Source organism: Pelodiscus sinensis, chromosome 3, assembly GCF_052426305.1.
Source record: "Pelodiscus sinensis isolate ZL-2025 chromosome 3, ASM5242630v1, whole genome shotgun sequence".
NCBI classification, from domain to species: domain Eukaryota; kingdom Metazoa; phylum Chordata; order Testudines; family Trionychidae; genus Pelodiscus; species Pelodiscus sinensis.
The window spans coordinates 120,077,391-120,096,546 of record NC_143054.1 but is presented as its reverse complement, the minus strand read 5'-3'; the positions used below and the strand labels follow the sequence as shown (position 1 = coordinate 120,096,546).

At 44.5% G+C, this 19,156-nt stretch overlaps 1 long non-coding RNA gene and 1 pseudogene across 1 annotated transcript in view; one reads left to right on the top strand and one right to left on the bottom strand.

Annotated features, from left to right (window-relative positions):
* The window catches only part of LOC149524717 (uncharacterized), a 141,703-nt gene that overhangs the window by 25,458 nt on the left and 97,089 nt on the right, over positions 1-19,156 (top strand). The window lies entirely within an intron of this gene.
* On the bottom strand, positions 2,774-3,387 carry LOC149524718 (uncharacterized; annotated as a pseudogene).

Sequence of the window (19,156 nt, the reverse complement as noted above, 5' to 3'; positions counted from 1 at the left end):
TGGTGTAACCCCTAAATGCCCCAAGCGGTGTCCTACCATGCACACACACCTAAGACAAGGATGGCCTGTGCCCTCAAACAGCTTACAACCTAATGCTGTATCTCCACTATGAGCTAGGGGTGTAATTCTCCTGCCTGTGTGCGCTGGCTCTTATTGAGCTAGTGTGTGTGTATAAGTAGCTATGTAACCTCAATAGCACTTTCAGTAGCAGCAGAGACAGGCCGAGCTGTGCCGAATGTGAACCTGCCTGAAACTGGTGGATATGTCCTCTGCCTGGCTCAGCCATACTTCCCCATCCACGCTACTTCTATAGTATTCATGCTAGCTCAACAAGAGCTAGTATGTGTATGAGAGGAGGGGAATCACAGCCATAGCTCGTCATGTTGCTATAGCCTGAGCTGTATAGAATTTTTAATTGTTCTTCTTGGCTATTAAAATAGTGGCTTTCCTCTATAACTCCACAGCATGCTAATAGTGTGATATTTGAGTGTAAGATGAAGAGAGTATGATAGTATCACAATCTGTTATAAGATGTGTAAGAAGAAATGAACACCTTAGTATTTGTATTTGATGGTATTCTTATCTAGGGTTTCTCTTGTTAAGCTATTTGGGAATGCTCAGATTTGTTAATGTACAATGAATACAATCTGGAGAAAATGTGAAGTATCATAGAGCAGGAGGTGAGGACATCATTGTGAATAGAGCAAGAACAATGGGAAATTTTGAGACTTTTCTTTACTGTGGGTTCCTTCACAGGAGAGCATAACTTAGATATGAAAGGGCTAAATTATAGAGACCGTTATCAGCACCAGCTGCTGCAGAGCAGGGCACACAAGCAGGAAGTGGGAAAGTTTGCAGAAGATGAGCAACACAGGATTTGGCAGCAAGAGTGTATCACTAACAGCAGCATAGATATGGGGAATGGGTAACAAGTGGTGGCAGGTACAGCCCAAAGCAGGCTGATAGGAGAAAAGTCTCTGTTTTCTTTTCCTAATTTCATATTATTTTTAGGTTTGGAGATTTCACAATGCTGAGTTTTCAGGAACTGAGAGCAACCGTTTCCAGTCCACACCCAAACAAGTGAAGGATACTGCTAAAAAGATGACTGAAACTCAATCCAGTGACAATTACTAATTGGACTAAATGCTTTCTCAAGGTTTAGAAATGTGTTCCAAACATAGCATTCAGTTTTGATGCTTGTGTGACAGGTTGGATCATAGGGGTCCCCTTGGGATTGTCACCCAGTGGGCTGATCATGCCACTGAGCCTGACAAACTGCCTTCTGGAGTGCTCCACCATTCTGTCCTGCTGGGCCAGAAGCTCTGGTTTCCCCCAGCCAAGGCATAGAGTTGGACTTACAGCCCCGCAGTGACACAGAAACTAAACCAGCTCAGCTCTGGGAGGGCACAGCTGTAAGACAGAAGCCAGAGACAAAGCCCCCAAAGGAGTCCAAAATCCCAAATAAATCCATCTTACTCTGTATAAAAGTTTTACACAGCAAAAGCTTATAAGTTTTCCCTCTTTATCAAAGAAAGAGAGAGATGCACAATGATTGCTTTCTCCCCAGATAACAATTATTTACACTGGGTTTGATAATAAACAAAAGTATTTTATTAAGTATAAAAATAGGATTTAAGTGATTGCAAGTAAAAGCAGACAGATCAATGTAAATTGCTATGCCAAAATAAACAAAACACATTGCCTAATCCTAATACATTCAGAAACTTGTTTTATGCAAATTCTTACCCTAATAATTGTTCTAATCATCTCTCACAAGCTAGGCTGCCTCCTAGCTTGGATCTGATTCTTCTTCTTTTCAGTCTTAATGTTTACAGCAGGTATCTTGAATAAATGGGGGTTTCCTGGGCTTTGTCTAGACTGCAAGCCTCTTTCAAAAGAGGCTCTTTCGAAAGATTCTTTCGAAAGAGCCTCTTTCGAAAGAGAGCGTCTAGACTGCACGTTGAACTTTCAAAAAAGCGGCTTGCTTTTTCGAAAGAAAGCATCCAGTGAATCTGGATGCTCTCTTTCGAAGAAGCCCTATTTACATTGAAGAACGCCTTCTTTCAAAAGAGGAACTTTCGAAAGAAGGCGTTCTTCCTCGTGAAATGAGGTTTACCGCCATCGAAAGAAAAGCCGCGTTCTTTCGATTTAATTTCGAAAGAACGCGGCTGCAGTCTAGACGCAGGTGAGGTTTTTTCGAAAAAAGACTACTTTTTTCGAAAAAAACCCTGAGTCTGGACACAGCCCTGGTGTCTACCAACCCTTTCCCTATTTTTTGATTTCCCCTCTCCCCCCCATATCCCCCATATCTCTTTTGCCCAAGGTGGGAATTATTTGTGTTCAGTTCAAAGTTTTCTCACCTGAGTGGAAAAGTACCAGATAAAAATGGTTGGCATGGTCTCATGTTTATAGGACCAGCCCCAGTTTGGGCTTACAGGAAAAATAAAATCATTCACAGGTTGTTGATTTGATCACTGAGCCATTAAGTTCCTAAAGTATCACTAATGACTTATATTAGAATACCTGGATTAATAAAACAGGTTCCCACTTAATATTTCTAACTTCATGTACAAGAAAGATATACACAAATAGGATAGACAGATTCAATGGATTACAACTTTTAAAATGACATGTCACATGATGCACTTCGCACAAAGCATCCGAGTTGTGCAGAGTCATAAGCTAATTTTCAAAAAGCATAGGGAGCCATAACATCTACCCTCTGAGATCATTGCTAAGGGGTTGGACAGAGTCCAATGTGGAGGCAGTGTGTTCAGAAATTCTGTTTTGGGCATCTATTCCTCAGGTGCCCAGTGGAATTGAAGTTCCATATTTTGGGCTTCTCTGCACAGGAGACTTTGGACGAGTAACAGGGGAGTGAACTTGGGGAGAAGAACGCCCAGCCTCCCATCCACACTCCTTTGTCCTATGCATAAAACGGGGACCTTTCTTCCTCCCAGTCTTAAACCCCACTGCTTGTGATTTTCCCCTTCCAGTTGCTTGTGATTGCTCATACTAGTCAGCATAGCTAGCAAGAGTATCCACTGATTGTAAAGTTTTATCCCACAAATGCTGTTTAATATCATCTATAGCCACGTTCAGGAACTGTTCCTGAACAACCAAATCACACATGCCTTCAGAGCTTGTAATTCCTTTCCGTCTCACCCACTCGTCTAGCGGATCTTTCATTTGATTCACATAAGACACCTTACTTAGCCCAGCCCCTCTCTTAAGGGACCTACATTTTATCCTGTAAATCTCAGGGGTAATCTGAAATTGTTTTAAAACCAAATCCTAGAATTCACCATAGTTTGAAGCATCAGCAGCAGGCATCTTATTGAATATGTCCAAGGTGCTCTCAGTTAGTTTTGCGACCAAAGTTATCATCTTCTAATCCTCAGGAGCTGAATGAATAGTGCACAGTCTCTCAAAGATGATGAAATATTCAGCAATGTCTGTAGACTCATCATAAACTGGGCACAGTTGCTCCCACTTATGAATTTTTGGAAAGATGAATCCTGCTGAGTTGGGGTGCTGATTCTCTGAGTCCAGTACAGCCAGTTCATGCTTCTGAGCTTCTCTTTGGGCTTCCATGGCTCTCTCGTGGGCAGCTTTAGGGCTTCCTCTTTGTCTTTTCCATGTTGTTTCAGTTCCAGTGCTCTCTCCTGAACAGCTTTCTGGGCTTCTAATTCTTTCTCCTTTCAGTTCCAAAGCTAACCTTTGGGTTTCCATAGCTCTCTCGTGGGCAGCCTTTTCGCTGGCAACTTGCACTTCTATCTCTCACCTCTGTAACTCCATAAGTCTTCTGTGTTCATTTTCATTCTCTGCAACGTGGGCAAAGTTTCTTTTGGGCCTCATTCTCATTTATTTTGCTGGTTTCCCTGCCTCTATTTCCCTTACCTGAAAAAAGCAAACAGAAAATAACAAATCAGTAACCACTTTATCTGTTTTTCAGCCACTACACTTACAACACACTTAAAATCACTATTTGAGGTGGTTTTTTGAATAAAGCAATACTCATGCTGCTCAGGAAATGTATCATGACTGTATATATGTCTCTCACATACCTAATAGTGTAAAGCTAGTGGATATTTAAAGTAACTTTCAACTCTCTTCTAACTGCTCAAGATGGAGCAACAAACTACCCAGGAGTAGCTAATGTAGAGTAAATGAACGACTCTACACCTTTTATTTTAAAACTATTTTAGTGACACTATGCCTTACTTAATGTCCTGGCTTTAAAATCTCACACTGTTTCTTTTTAGCTGTGAAGTGAGCCTTGTAAGTCCCTGAGGCTATGCTACTCAGTTGTGAGACATCACCTCCAAACTGGTGTACAGAGCAACATTCATTCCATACATCACCCCCGTATTGGTGCACATTACAAAATTCATGTGGTAGAGGTGGGGCCGAGGGGTTTGGTATGTGTGAGGGGACTCGGGGCTAAGGCAGAGAGTTTGGGTGCTGGAGGCTCTGGGGTGGGGCCAGGGATAAGGGATTTGGAGTGCAAGCTGCTCCAGGGCTACGGCAGAGAGAAAGGACTTCCCCTAATTCTCTCTCCCTGCAGCAGCATCTGGGTTGGGTTGGGGATGTGGTGCCTGCACCCTGACCCAGCCACGGTGGGTGGGGAGCTAGGCTAGGTGGGAGTTAGGAAAGAGGCACCTCTCCCCAGCTGCATTGGGGATGGGCTCCCTGAACAACCTGTGCAACACTTAAAAGGCTGCTGCATCACCATACTGTTCACAGGGAATTTAGGCGGTCTACATTCCAAGCATTGCTGTGGCACAACAGCTGCACTGCTGAAAGTGTAAAGACTCGCTACAGTGATGGTGTAACCTGCACACCTGATGGGTGTGGCTCACTGTGCCAGCTAATGGCACTTACAGAAAAAACAAGTCTGCCCTACAGCCTTAGCTGAGAGCCAGCTAGCTTTTAGCTCAAGCAGTAGAGGCTCAGGCATGACACACCAGCGGTTCCAGGTTCGATTCTGCCTGCTGGAATTACAATGACATTGCTCAAGGCCATCCCTACCAATATGCAGCTGTGTAAGGTACCACAAAACTGCAGGCTTGAGTGGTTAGCTCCTCCCCACTTATGGGCTGCAGGGTCAGCAGAGCTGTACTTATCAGCATGTGGGGCCAGGACAACCCCCCTGCTCTTGCCCCACTCCACCCCTTCCCCTAAGTGCCTGCTTTGCTCTGTCTCTTCCTATTTCCCTGCCCCACCACAATTCCATCAGTTTCCCTAAGCCCCCTCTCCTGAGCAATATATCCTGGGGGGGGGGGGATCAGTAGTGGGCATGGTGCTGGCTACAGGGATTGGGCCTACCCTTGCATTCACTGATAGCTCTCAGGAAGCAGAGTGTCCCAGCCCAGCCCGCTTCACAGCTCCCAGCCGCACCGCTCCAACAGCTCCACTTCTTGCCACCAGTCAGTGGGGTGGCAACCGATCTGGTAGGGACAGCCCTGGCATCACTGTAGTAAATCCGTCTCTTGAGAGGTAATAGGTAGTAGCTTGGTACGGTTGTTTGGTTTTTGCGTGGAAAATCCAGTTTTAAGGAGACCAGTGTCTCTGAATTGACCAGACACAATCTTATCATCACCCCACCCTCAGCCAGCCCAAGACCCTTTTAAGCCCTGAGTTCCTGCCTCAGACTTCTGGAGGGTCAGATCTGGCTGTGCTTCAGCTGCTATTCCTAGCTGGGCTAGGAAGGGACTGTTCCTCTTTCCCTGCATGGGCTGTCCTCTTTCACCTGATGCTACTGCCTATCATTTTAAGGGATGACTGCTTGCTGCATGTAGGTGCAGTTTTGCAGATTAAATGAAAATTAAGCCCTAGTTGTCTGCAATAATTGAACGGTGTCTGTCCATAACAAAGAAAGAGCTGTGATAAGATGAGTAGAAGGATAGTTATCTATTGTGTATAGTAAAAGCAATGTGGTTGGGGTTTTTTTTCTTCATAAAAAAAACCCTTTGTTTATATGAGTCTGGCTGAACAAATTGTGTTTCTGGTATCTTCATGGGTACTGTGTGCCAGGGAAAAGTTGAAGAAAAACATTGTATGTTTTTTGGGGGGGTTTCTGATGAGTTTTTATATTAAAGTTGATAAATAGGAAAAAAAATCAGCTTGTTGCCATAATAATGGATAATAGAGGCATCATGTTAAGCCAGTTGCTAAGGAAGTGTCGGTTACTACTATTAAGTTATTCTGATTGCAGTCGCCCATACTGGAGTAGAAAAAGAAGAACTTTTGGGGACAATTATATGTTGGAAAGGTTGCTTAAGTCTAACCAGTATTCAGCTAATTATGTTGATTTGGATAATAGCTTTTTTATTATGGTACCAGATCAGGTTTCCCAAATGTTCAATCATGTTTCCTCCAATGAGGTTTTTTTTTTAGGAATGTGATTAAATACTTGTGGGAAAATTGCTTGCTAGAAATATGTAAAGAAAATTTCAACTGGAAATGTGCTGCATGGCAGAGGATATAGAAGTATCACAATATTTGTATGTACACTTAATTGTTTTTGAAAGGCAGTATTTTACAGTTATCCCTCATGATATCACTTCTTGAAATAAGAAAAAAACAAACCCTATTCACTTTGCTCCTTGGCTGCATTAGGACTGCTTCAGAGATTCACTCAACATATGTGGATACTCCACTGTTGTAGAGTTAGTATAATGGCTTCTATGCCTCTTCCTGTTTTTGGCTGGAACTCCCTTCATCCCAGCAATCACTAGCACCCCTTTAAATCTGCTGGAGCTGTTGTCAGCTGATGTAATTTAGAGCAGCCTTCAGGCTACTCCAGCTTATGCCAGTGAACTGTCTGATTTAGGTTTATGGGAGTCAGGATATTGTTGTAAGCTAGAGATGTCTGAACCTTCTTTGTGTGTACATGCCCCTTCTGAGTGGCATGTACACACCATCTCAGCCGTGCCACTATGATCCTCAAAGACCAAGGCAGTGTCCCCAGACGTGACATCCCCAAGTCACTAGGCCAACCCACCAGCAGTCAACCAAGCAGCAGATTTGACGTGAGCATCAAGGAATTGCAAACCATCCAGTTGTTGCACAGTCACAATGTCACCAATGCACTTTTCCATCATTTCTTGAGGCTTTTCTCCATCGCTGGGCTACAATAATGTCAGATCGATAGGTCATGCAGCTTATAACATCAGGCTATGTGATCCCATTTGTGCCCCCCCCCCATTTCTCCCCCTCTCTCCCTCTTCAGGGACCCATCTCATGAATCTCCTCTCAAGCAAGAGGTAGTTCATCTACTCAACATAGGAGCAATAGATAGGGTACCAGAGGCATTCGAAGGGAAGGGTTTTTACTCCCACTATTTCCTAACAGAGAAAAAATCCAGGGGTTGGAGACCCATACTCGATCTTCGGTGGCTAAACCAACACCTCCGCAAGCAGTGCTTAAAGATGGTGACGCTAGCAACAATCATACCTATACTGGAACATGGCGACTGGGTTGCATCCCTCGATTTACAGGACGCCTACTTTCATATTACCATTCACCCAGCTCACAGACAATTCCTCTGCTTCATAGTAGACACCGACCACTATCAGTACAAAGTTCTTACATTCAGACTATCATTAGCCCTCTGGGTTTTCTCCAAAACACTGGCTGTGGTGGCGGCATTCCTTCATCAACTAGGGATCATTATTTTTCCATATCTGGATGACTGCATCCTCAGGGCCCCTTCTTTCGAAGAAACATTACAAGCAGTCAACATAACAAGGTCCCTGTTCGATGCCTTGGGTCTCATTGTCAACATCCAGAAGTCTTCCCTGATGTTGCAACAGTCCATAGAGTTCATAGGCGCATGCCTCGACTCCACCATGTCCTGTGCTTACCTACCTGATTCCAGACTTCTCTCCATACAAGACCTCGTACAGGTCTTTACTATGAGCCCCACGGTTCCCATAATTACCTGCCTAGGGCTTCTAGGCCACATGGCAGCGTTGACATTCGTTGTGGCCAATGCAAGGCTCCATTTCCGATGCCTCCAGCACTGGGTATCCACGATATATGCCCCCCTGCAAACACGACATGCACAGAATGGTGGTCGTACCCACCATAGTCAAACAATCGTTGAAATGGTGGACTGTTCCTCACAACATGTTGGCTGGTATTCCATTCCACTGATCTCAACCCACGGTCCAAATTACAACGGGATGCATCCCTTCTCGACTGGGGAGCTCACATGAGAAACAGTCAAATCCAAGGTCACTGGTCCCATGAGGAATCCCTCCTCCATATAAACCTACAAACATCTTACACCTCAAACACCTGGCCCTCTCATCGCTCAAGATGCATCTGGATGCTATTACAGCGTTCCACCAGCCTATCAATGGATATACCACCTTCTCCCATCCAACTACGAAAAGATTTATTAAAGGCCTCACCAACCTTTTCCCTGAGCACAGACAACCTCCGGACCCCTGGAATTGGTCTTAGACACCTTAATGTGTCCACTATTTGAACCCTTGGCCACATGTGATTTCCGTACCTTAACTATGAATGTCGTATTCCTTCTGGTGATTACATTGGCTCGCAGGGTGGGGGAATTAGTGGCCCTCTTGGCTACTCCCTCTTACACCATCTTTACGGCACAGGGAGTCATGTTATGTCCCCAACCACCATTTTTGTCCAAAGTTAACTCTGCTTTTCACATAAATGAACAAATTATTCTCCCCATATTCTATCCCAAACCACATACCTCGGAACATCACTAAAGACTACATTGCCTTGATGTTCGTAGGGCCTTAGCCTTTTACATAGAAAAAACTTGTGATTTCCGGAAATCCCAACACCTACTAATTTCATTGGATGACCGTTCCAGGGACCACCCACTGTCCTCACAGTGAATTTCCAAAGTAATCTTTTCTTGCATTATGCGCTGCTATGAATTAAGGGATGTTACAATTTCACGAACCATAACAGCCCACTCTGCTAGGGCAATGGCCTCCTCAGCAGCTTTTCTCAAGGGGGTTCCCCTAAAAGACGTTTGCTGAGTGGCCACCTGGTCGTCTGGCTACACTTTCGCAAAACACTACGCGCTACCTGGAGTGGCCTGAGGCCGGCTGCAGCAGCTGGCGCCCCAGGAAGGTGGTACAATTGGTGCCAGCCCCCCCCCTGCAAGGCCGTCAATGGCCGTGACGTCACCCCTGCACGCTACAAAACATTCTCATAATGGATGCAGCGGTAGCCACTGCAGTACTTTCCTCAGCAGTAACTTATTGACACCGAACCCACTGCCTTTAGTCTGGCTACTTCTGTGGAGTCACCCACAGTGGAGCACCCACGGGGACACTACCTGAAGAAGAAGTTACTCACCTTGTGCAGTAATGATGGTTCTTCGAGGAGAGTGTCCCCATGGGTGCTCCACAAACCACACTCCTCCCCTCTTTGGAGACTGTTGTTTATGTTTTCCAGGCTTCGATGATCAGGAGGAACTGGTGGAGTCGGACCATGTGACTGAAAATGGCATGAAAAGCTGCAAGATGGCTGCCACACATGCACGGTCCGGCAGGCAATGGCTAAAAGATCTCTGATCTGCGGCACCGGGATGAGCCTGACACTCACAGTGGAGCACCCACGGGGACACACACCTCGAAAAACCATCGTTACTGCATCGTTACTACTCATCGTTACTGAGTAACTTCTTCTTTTACCCACAAAAGCTCATGACCTAATAAAGTTAGTTCCTAAGGGTATGTCTACACTGCATTTTTCTTTCGAGAGCGGAATGCAAATGCAGACAAATGAAATTGCAAATGAAGCGCAGATTTGAATTTCCCACGCATCATTTGCATGATTGCATCCAGCTGCTATTTCAAAATACCCTTTTTCGAGATAAAAAACACTGTGTAGACACAGTTATTTTGAAAGAAACCCCGCCTTTCCAAATAACCCTTACTCCTTAAAAAATGAGGTTTAATGGTTATTTTGAAAGAAGGGGTTTCTTTCAAAATTACCGTGTCTACACGGCGTTTTTTATCTCGAAATAGCAGCTGGACGCAATTATGCAAATGAAGTGCGGGAAATTCAAATCCGTGCTTCATTTGCAATTTCATTTGTCTGCATTTGCATTCCTCTCTCGAAAGAGGAATGCAGTATAGACCTACCCTAAGGCTCCACTGGATTGCTCATTGTTTTATAGTTACAGACTAACATGGCTACCCTTCTGAGCATTAATGTCAAGTTGCTCTGAAATCATTTTGGTTACTTCAGTCCAATTCCCAGGGGACTGCAGTCAATATCACAAGAGCATGAACAGAGCAGGCTTCATCTAGCAGTCTCGTTAGGCCAAGGATCGGATAAGAAAAGAGATTCACCCCCATTGAATTGGCCCTTGTGTGTCAGCATTGAGGTACGCTGACGGGGCAGACTGCATAGTCGTTGCCTTGCCTGGACTGTACCTTTATTTTGCAGAGACTCTTTGGACTCTTGAAGTGTCAGTCTGCCAACCTGGAGAACAAACTAAGTTTTGGTATTAGTTACATATAGCACCAAAGATGTCTGTGGCACGTAGTGCCAGCCCAAACATATGGTCTAGGTTAGATGTAATATAATATGGCTCATAGGGAGGTGATCTTCAGGTTTGCACAAAGAAGGGCCATGAAGTTGCTTGCATAAGCCAGGCCTGTGTTGTGCTAGTTTTCTACTTCAGGGATTTTTAAATTTTCTTATTAGGCTGATGTGAGTCATTGCTGGTGAGATTGTGGAAAGGAGTGGGTTTTGAAGAGGAGGATGTAAAGTAGGGGAGAGAGAACAGAAACTGTTTTTCAGGTTCACGGAGGATATTCTGGAAGGTTTTGGAGCAATATAAATGACAAAGTGCAAATTTTAATTCCATCTCTAGCATGGTATTTTTAATATTGTCAACCCTTAAGCTTTACTCTCTTTGTCTGTCATCACCGCCCTCGACCCCTTGTGGGAGGTATGGCTTTGTAAGTTTCTGCAGTTTTGTTGTTCTCTATCTGAGATATTTAAACTTTCCTTTAGTTTTTTTGGAGTGGGGTTTTTTTTTGGAGGGGGGGGGCAGGACATTGCCTGCAGATGGAGTAATCTTACAGGATCTTATGCCAACTAGCTAGAGATTAGATTTTGCCTTTAGGCACAGATGCAAAAGGGGTGGTTCAAAGTGTGCATTGCCTGGAAGGCACTATGACTCAGGCCCTGTCTGCACTGGCATGTTTTGTCACCAAAAACTGCCTTTTGGTGACAAAACTGTGAGAGCGATTATACTACAATGCCACTTTTGTTGGGAACAACACCCAGTTTTAGCAACAAAAAACTTCCACCACTGCAAGAGACTTTTGTCTTTTCCCCTCCCTTCTATCATTGACAAAGAGCCAGTGTGAACTGTGCTGTTTGTTGTGTTGAAAGAACTGGCTTCTGCTATTATCCCACAATGTCTGCCCTGATCACTCTGCTCAGTGTTTTGTGTTCTCTGCTGCCTTGCAGGTATGTGTCACTCCCCTTTCAAAGCTCTGGGAAGTATCTGGCAGCTGAGTGAGCTGCTCCGTCTGGAGAACAAAGAAAGGACAAATCATTGGACTGCTCCTTCCTGTTCTGCCCTGCACTAGGAATACAGTGGCAAGCAGACTGCTGCTGCAGGGGGAAGGCTGGAGAGACTTCTGTGCTGCTTTGACATTCCTCAGCACTAAGAGAGCTCACAGAGCAGTTCTGCCTTCCCTCAATACTACACTGTGGGATTCTTACCCGCATTGCTTTGCTCTGTCAATAGGGTGCTAGCAACATAGCCATGAAATGTATACAATGGAAGACAGAAAAACTGGTTTGACTGGATTTCACTTTTGATGACTTTTGCTTGTCAACAGCACTATTGAGGCCAAAACTTCCCAGTGTAGACATAGCCTCAGAGCAGGGATGAATAGTTTAATCCTTGAAAAAGTGTGTCTCATTCCCTCACTCCCTCCACTGTGTGTGCTGAGCTGAATGTGCTAGTTGGCTTGGGGTGGAGAAGGAAAAGAATAAAGGCTCCTTCCACTTTTTCTTTCCCCATCCTCTTCCTAATTACTTGCTCATAGCTGGAAGCATTGGCCTCATACTGCATGTGCTATACCCATAACCAGTCCCAAGATTTCAGTAGTTCTATTTCATCTATGCAAAGAGGTATGGGGCTCATACCCCTATGTAGCTGTATTAGTGTTAGTAACAATCTAGCCTTTAGTCTATTTTTTGCATCACAGAGATCTACAACAAGTCTTTGTTCTACCTCCTGCTGATTTTGTAGCTTGTGATGAACCATGATCCACCCAAACAGAAACTGAATAGCCACTATTAGAAAAATAACTTTGCAGATATTTGAAAGAATAATCAACAAGAGACATAAATAAAAGCACAGTGATTTTTAGGAGAATGTGTGGAATAGGTCCCGGGCCGGTGCACAATATTTTGGCATCTGAGACGGGGAGCTCAAATGACACCCCCATATCCCCTCGCTACACCAGCAGCAGACACAATTTTCTGCACTCTGGGTCTTAGTGGCACGCCTCCACTCCCCACACACAGTCTGGCACCTGAGGTAGCCGCCTCAGTTTGCCTCATGGTAAGGCCAGCCCTGAATAGCTCATTGCATTAATTCAATACTGAAAGGACCAGGTCCGTTCAGAGATTACCTTTCAGCACATACAACATCATTTCTTATATTTAATCATCAGCTTTCATTCATCCCTGGCTCACAAAAGGGTGAAGTGAACAATCAGTAAGTAGAACTATTTGGTACCCATGAAACACTGAGTTAAGATTGTGTGTTCAGAGGTAGTTTCTGCTCATCTTCTCTTCCCTTCCATTTCCTGTTCCCTGCTTTATTTCCCCACTTAATCCCTCTTCTCAAATTCCTGAGCAGGTGAACGGGAATAGCAAACAGTGGCATTTCTGAGGGAGTTTATAGGAGGGAGTGTGTGAGGCTTCTCATAGAGTTCTATGCCCGATCCTGTGAGAGTTCTATGCCCGATCCTGTGACAGACCCCTATAAAATAGTAGTCACAACCTGCAATGGATGTGCCTTATTTTGTGTCCTGCCTGAGGCCAGAAGTATAACAACATAAGAATAGCCAAATTGGGTCAGACCAAAGGTCCATCTAGCCCAGTATCCTGTCCTCCAACAGTGGCCAATGCCAGGTGCCCCAGAGAGAATGAATAGAGCAGGCAATCATCAAGTGATCCATCCCTTGTCACCCATTCCTGCCCATCCTGGCTAATAGTCATCGATGGACCCATCTTTCATGACTTTATCTAGGACTTTTTTGAACCCAGGACTTTAACAAGTGTCCCTAGTTTCTGTTTGTCAGAAGCTGGGAGTGGGTGACAGGGGTGGGATCACTTGATTATTGCCTGCTCTGTTCATTCCCTCTGGGGTACTTGGCATTGGCCACTGTCAGATGGACCTGGATGATGGTATCACAATGAGAAAAACCACTGTCGTCAATAGGTGTAATAAGGAGTAGGTTCGAAGCACCTTTGGTCTGATCCAGTATGACCATTCTTATGTTCTCATGTTCTCATGCTTCTGGCCTCAGGCTGGACACAAAATAATGCACACCCATTGCAGGTTGTGACTACTGTGCTATAGCTGGCTGTCGTAGAATAAGCTGGTTGCTGTGCTGGAAGAAAAGGTTTAGGATGTGGAAGGGCAAGTAGAGACATTATAGCTCATCAGAGAGTTTGAGAGGAGCTCTTGGACAGCCAGGTTTGGCAAGTATCACCCCAAATTCAAGGGAAAAATGAATTGGTCAGGAGGAACCATAGAGAGAGTGGATACCAGGAGAAGGGAAAAATCTTGGTAGTTTGTAACCACCGAAGGCAAAAGGATTAGACTTCATTCCTTAAAGCTGGAGGCAAACAAGAATGAGCAGGCTGAGAGTATTGAAGAGAACTGGACCGGGGGAATTCAATACAGCTAGAAGTATTCAATCATTATCATGTGCTCAGTGTGGAAACTTGCAGGAAACATTTCTGAAGAACCAGCAGGTTGAACAGAATAGAGATCTGGGACATAGCTGAGAAGCCTACTCATTATATGGGAATAAAATTTAATAGGCTTCTGAGGCAGGCCAAGATCCAGGAGTGATCGTGCAAACATGCACCGTCAGTGACTTGGCTGCTCAGGATACCTTGCAGATAATGTGACTTCAGGGAATTTGGATGTGTGCTGAAGAAGAGCGGTGTTCAAGTGATCTTCTCTGAGATCTGTTCCATGAGTGAAAGAAGACAGACAGCTGAAGATTCTAGAGGTGAATTGCTGCCAAGATAAGTGGTGTATGGGGGAAATGAAAAACAAAAAGAAAACAAAACCCAAAACTAATTTAGAGGGGAAGTGGAAGTACCTATAAAACCACAATAAATAGAAAACAAGGGAAGCTGATAACAGTGAATGTAAATTAGAAGTTAGGAGTTGTTTTCCCTTATACATTTTCTACAACTGGACACAAGATGTTGTCTGTGGCCAGCAGAGCTAAGGAAAATAAGGAAGAGTTAAAGTATTTTAGGAACAAAAGGAATCTTATCAATACCATTGGGTCATTAGTAGGTGAAATGGTAGACCTGTCAATAATAATGTAAAAAAGGCAGATGTGTTTAATAAATATTTGCTATCAGACTTTAAGCAGGAATTAATTTAAGATAATTACATGACCTGTGTTATGCATGTTATAAGACTAGATGATCACAGTAGTCCATTCTGGACTAAACAGCTATGAAAGCACCTATAACTACAGATTAGATGTTTAGGGCTTTCTAGCCATCTAGTGTATCTGTGACTCTGCTCTCAGATATTTAAAAAGTGATTTAAGTTTGATACTGGATATTTCTTCTGATTTGAAGGTGTCACAGCATTCTCTTTGGGTTTCATGTGTACTAGAAATTTCCACATTAACTCTGCTCTGTAATGATGCTGTGAAGGGGGGAGAAATAAAGGGGTTAAATCAGTTTAGTTTATTCTGGGACCACAAAAACTAAAGCATCTTAATCATATAATTATTGCCTGGTGTCCCTATAGGGGATATTGAAGGTTGTTTGGGTGCTATAACAGCACATTTTTGGCCTTAACATGTTTGGATTTCTTTTTAAGTGTAACCTTCAGTCTGGATTACTGAGTGTATAAGGAATGGTTTTTGGATACTTACTTACAACTATCCTGTAATGTCCTTATGGTTTGGAGTATGTGTCAGTAACCTACCTCCGTTTTAGTGTTCCTTTCCACTTGGAAAAATTAAGTAGATTGCACATTCTCTTAGACCACCACCCTAAGTATTACAGAGCTCTGCCTGGAAGCAAAGTGAACAGGGCAAATGGAGAATGTAGGAAGGCCAAACTGTCTCTCCAGCTGCTACTCCATACTCAGTTGTAGATACAAGCACAGTGCATCAGTGGAAGCACAGCCAATGAGATATTGTAGCCCTTGACCTGGAATAGCACACTTAAATGGATTCATAGGTGTATTTTATTTTTAAGGCCAAAAGGAACCATTATAATCTATTCTGATTTCCTGTGCAATAGGAGTGGGGAACCTTAGGCCTAGGCCCTGTGGCCCCTGGATTGCCTGGATCTGTCCCCTGAGGCTGCGGTCCCTCCCCTCTTCCTCCACTCAGCATAGGGGAGCCCATGCTGGCACTCCAGCTCCCCCCACTATCCCACCGTGGGGTTGGAGCACACAAAATCTACTACACTGGGCCTCCCCCAGGCTCTGGTGTGCGAGGGAAATGTGTGGAGTGTATTTTTCCTTCTCAGTCGGGGTCCATGTCAGTGAGGGTTTTTGTGTTTGTTTGTTTTGGGTTGTTTTGCAAACACACCTGTGTGGCCCCCGACTGATTTCTCTGTGGGTTGCAGCCCCTGACCCAAAAATGGTTCCCCACTCTTGCTGTATAAGATAGGTCATTTTATTTGGGTTTGAGGAGAGGCTGCCTTGATATGGAACAGAGAAAAATGTACCTCACCAAAGACTATCCTAGCAACACCGTGTCAAGCCCATTGTTAGCATGCAGTGAGCTAGTTGCCTGAAAGTTCACAATAGCTATGTTGAGGTTTATACACTATAAAAAAGGACAAGTGATGGTATGACAATGAATTTGTCGCTATTGTTATGCCCGTACAAATCACACGAGATCTTTTATAGGGGAGAAGGCAGCACGCCGCATTTATTGAGAACACAACAGTTAGCATACGCGTTTCAGTCACCCACACATACACACACCTTGCACACAGTCCTGCCAGTCAATGTTACCAGTCCAAAGTCTGGATCAATCTAGTGGCCAGCCAGATTGATCGCAGAGAGGAGCTGGGCTTTGTCAGTACTCACATGTTTAAGTTCAGTATGGGTATGTCTACACTGCATCCCTAGTTCGAACTAGGGATGCAAATGGAGACAATCGAACTAGTTAATGAAGCGGGGATTTAAATATCCCGCGCTCCATTAACATGATCTCGCCGGCGCGCTAGTTCGAATCACAGCTGATTCGAACCAGGAAGTGCGCGCCGGGACGCGTTAGTTCGGACTAAAGCCCTTAGTCCGAACTAATGTTACTCCTCATTTTAGTCCGAACTAACGCGTCCCGGCGCGCACTTCCTGGTTCGAATCAGCTGTGATTCGAACTAGCGCGCCGGTGAGATCATGTTAATGGAGCGCGTGATATTTAAATCCCCGCTTCATTAACTAGTTTGATTGTCTCCACTTGCATCCCTAGTTCGAACTAGGGATGCAGTGTAGACATACCCTATGTGCTTAAGTGCTTTGATGGATCATGAGCTCAGTACAGTATGTTGTAGACCTGGCCCTAGATTTGAATACCTTGCATGTCCTTTTCCACCAAAGATCAGGTATATGCTGGTAGAAACACATGTCAGGTCTTTGGGGGCAACCTCTTGAACAGCTATGGAGGGGTACAGCTTGACTGGATTCTAAAGGGTAGTTGTCATGTCCTTTTGACATGGGTGGGAAGTAACTACATGTTGCTGAGATGGGAGCCTTCCCAGCCTTTCCTTTCTAATGCTGTAGGTATAGCTTCTGTCTGCCACAAGATTTCTTACGGAGCATGCGTGCAGCTGGGACATCTGAGGGTGCCCTTGTTACTCTGATTTCTAGACTAGCACTTTCACTTGTTTTGAAAGAAAAATTTTAGGAGTGTTTAAAAATTACTGAGCATGTTGAGTAGGGGTAGCGGCCTTTCCCTTGGGAGATGCACATAATGTATATGTGTAGCTGGAGAAGTGCACACTTTTCAAGACTGGCTAAGTTGCAGCAGTTGTATTGTCTTCTCTCATTGTGGTGATTTGTTGTTTATTTTTTGAAGGTTCAGCTATTAATCTAAGGCCTTGAAGTATGAGGCTTAATTCACCCCCCACCCCAACTCTTAGGCCAAGTCATGCTTGCCTTCTTCATGTCTGCCCTTTTGTTGACTTCACTAGATCTTCTGTCTTAAGCAAGGCAACTTTCATCTTTCACATGGTGTAGTAGCAGACATTTACCCCTGAGGTGTCCCCGGGAAATGGCAGGTATATCCCTGACTCAGTTTCCCCTACTGACCTTCCAGTAAGTTCAATGACAGTGTACAGAGAAGAATCTTCCTTCAAGAGGTCTGATTTATTTAATCAGCTCCTAGATGTGACACTTAAATAAACCACCTTCTGCTGTAGGTCTGCAGGTTTCTCTGTAGCTTGGAGCTCTGCAGTCACTCGTACTTAGCCAGAGAATCTCTGGAGCATCTTTTTCCTGGACAGCTTTGTAGTCTGTCTGCTCTGAAGCTTCCTCTCTTTGTATTCTGAGGACTGTTCCCCTCTCTGGGAACATCTTCTCTCCAACAGGGCACCACTGGGAGTCATTTTCTGTCCAGCTGTCCCGAGAAGTAAGCTTCTCTTCTCTGAGTCCAGGGCTCCTGTCTGAGTCCAGGGCTCCTGTCTGAGCCCTCGTAACCCTTAACAATGCTCACGTGTTCCTTACCAATTAACGACTGCCCAGCTTATTTATGCAATGAATTATTCACAAGGTAGATCTGAACTGACATGTGCTCCTTAGTAGAGCCTGTCACAGGGAGGCCAGTTGCCTGACCCCTCAGAGGGCAAGTCCCAAGATAGGTGGGTTAAAAGCTGCTTCAGACAAATTAAGTCCTGGAGATTTTTCCAGTTTAAAATTATCCCAACTCACAATGTTGCTTGGGGGTGAGAGAAGAGCACCAAGGTCCTAGAAGACTGGACAGGGTACAGGAGTATTTTTTTAACCTTTTAAGTATTTCTTAAATTGAACGGTTACAAAGATCTAGAAAGAAATAGGTATGGAAATGTGCACTTAGCCTGCTGTGCTAACAGACACTAGTCAATCTGTTATTGACTCGTGCCTGTTAAATCTTCAAGTGCTCTGTTTGCCAACTATGTTGACAGGCACAAGTTGGCTGAATGCCCTTGTTATACAAGTGGGACTCTTTAGGGTTCCCGCCCCCCTTCCTTTAAAAAACATCCAGTAAATGAAACGGGGAAAATATTAAGATTGAAAAGTGAAGGTGAATATTTAATATTAGCTTTGCCCTTTTCCACGAAATCCTTATGATATGGTCTTTAATCTATGCCACTCAATCTTTGCATATGCATATGTACTGGTGACTATAGATGTTAACTTGTTTCATATAATGGGGGTAATAGTATGAGATCCTAGCCATTAACATAATGAAGATGAACAAAGGGCAGAGATAAGCAGAGGAGCTAACAAACATGCTGGCCCCCTGGAAAAGGTGTGTGGGGGGGGGGGGGCAGATCTGCACTCCCAGAAGGAGCGGGGACTTTGCTGGAAGGGGCGGGGCTAGGGCAGTCTGCTCTCAGCACCACCTGGAGTGTGCCACCCTCACCCCCCAGCCCTTAGAGCCACTGAGAGCATGCTGCCCAGAGCTCTGGCAGTGATGTAAAGGGCCTGGGGCTCCAGGTACAGCCACTGCCGCATTTTTCTTGCCTTAGATATGTTGTGCTGCATCTTTGCAGGGGATGGGTAGGGGGCGAACGTCAGAAGTAAGACTTCTTTTTATTTTAGAGAGCTTCACTTTTCAGTTAAAGTCTCTGCCAGGGTCCCATTATTCAAGGCATTGTTGTAAGACAGGCGTTATGATGATGTGGAATGGCCTTTGGTTTT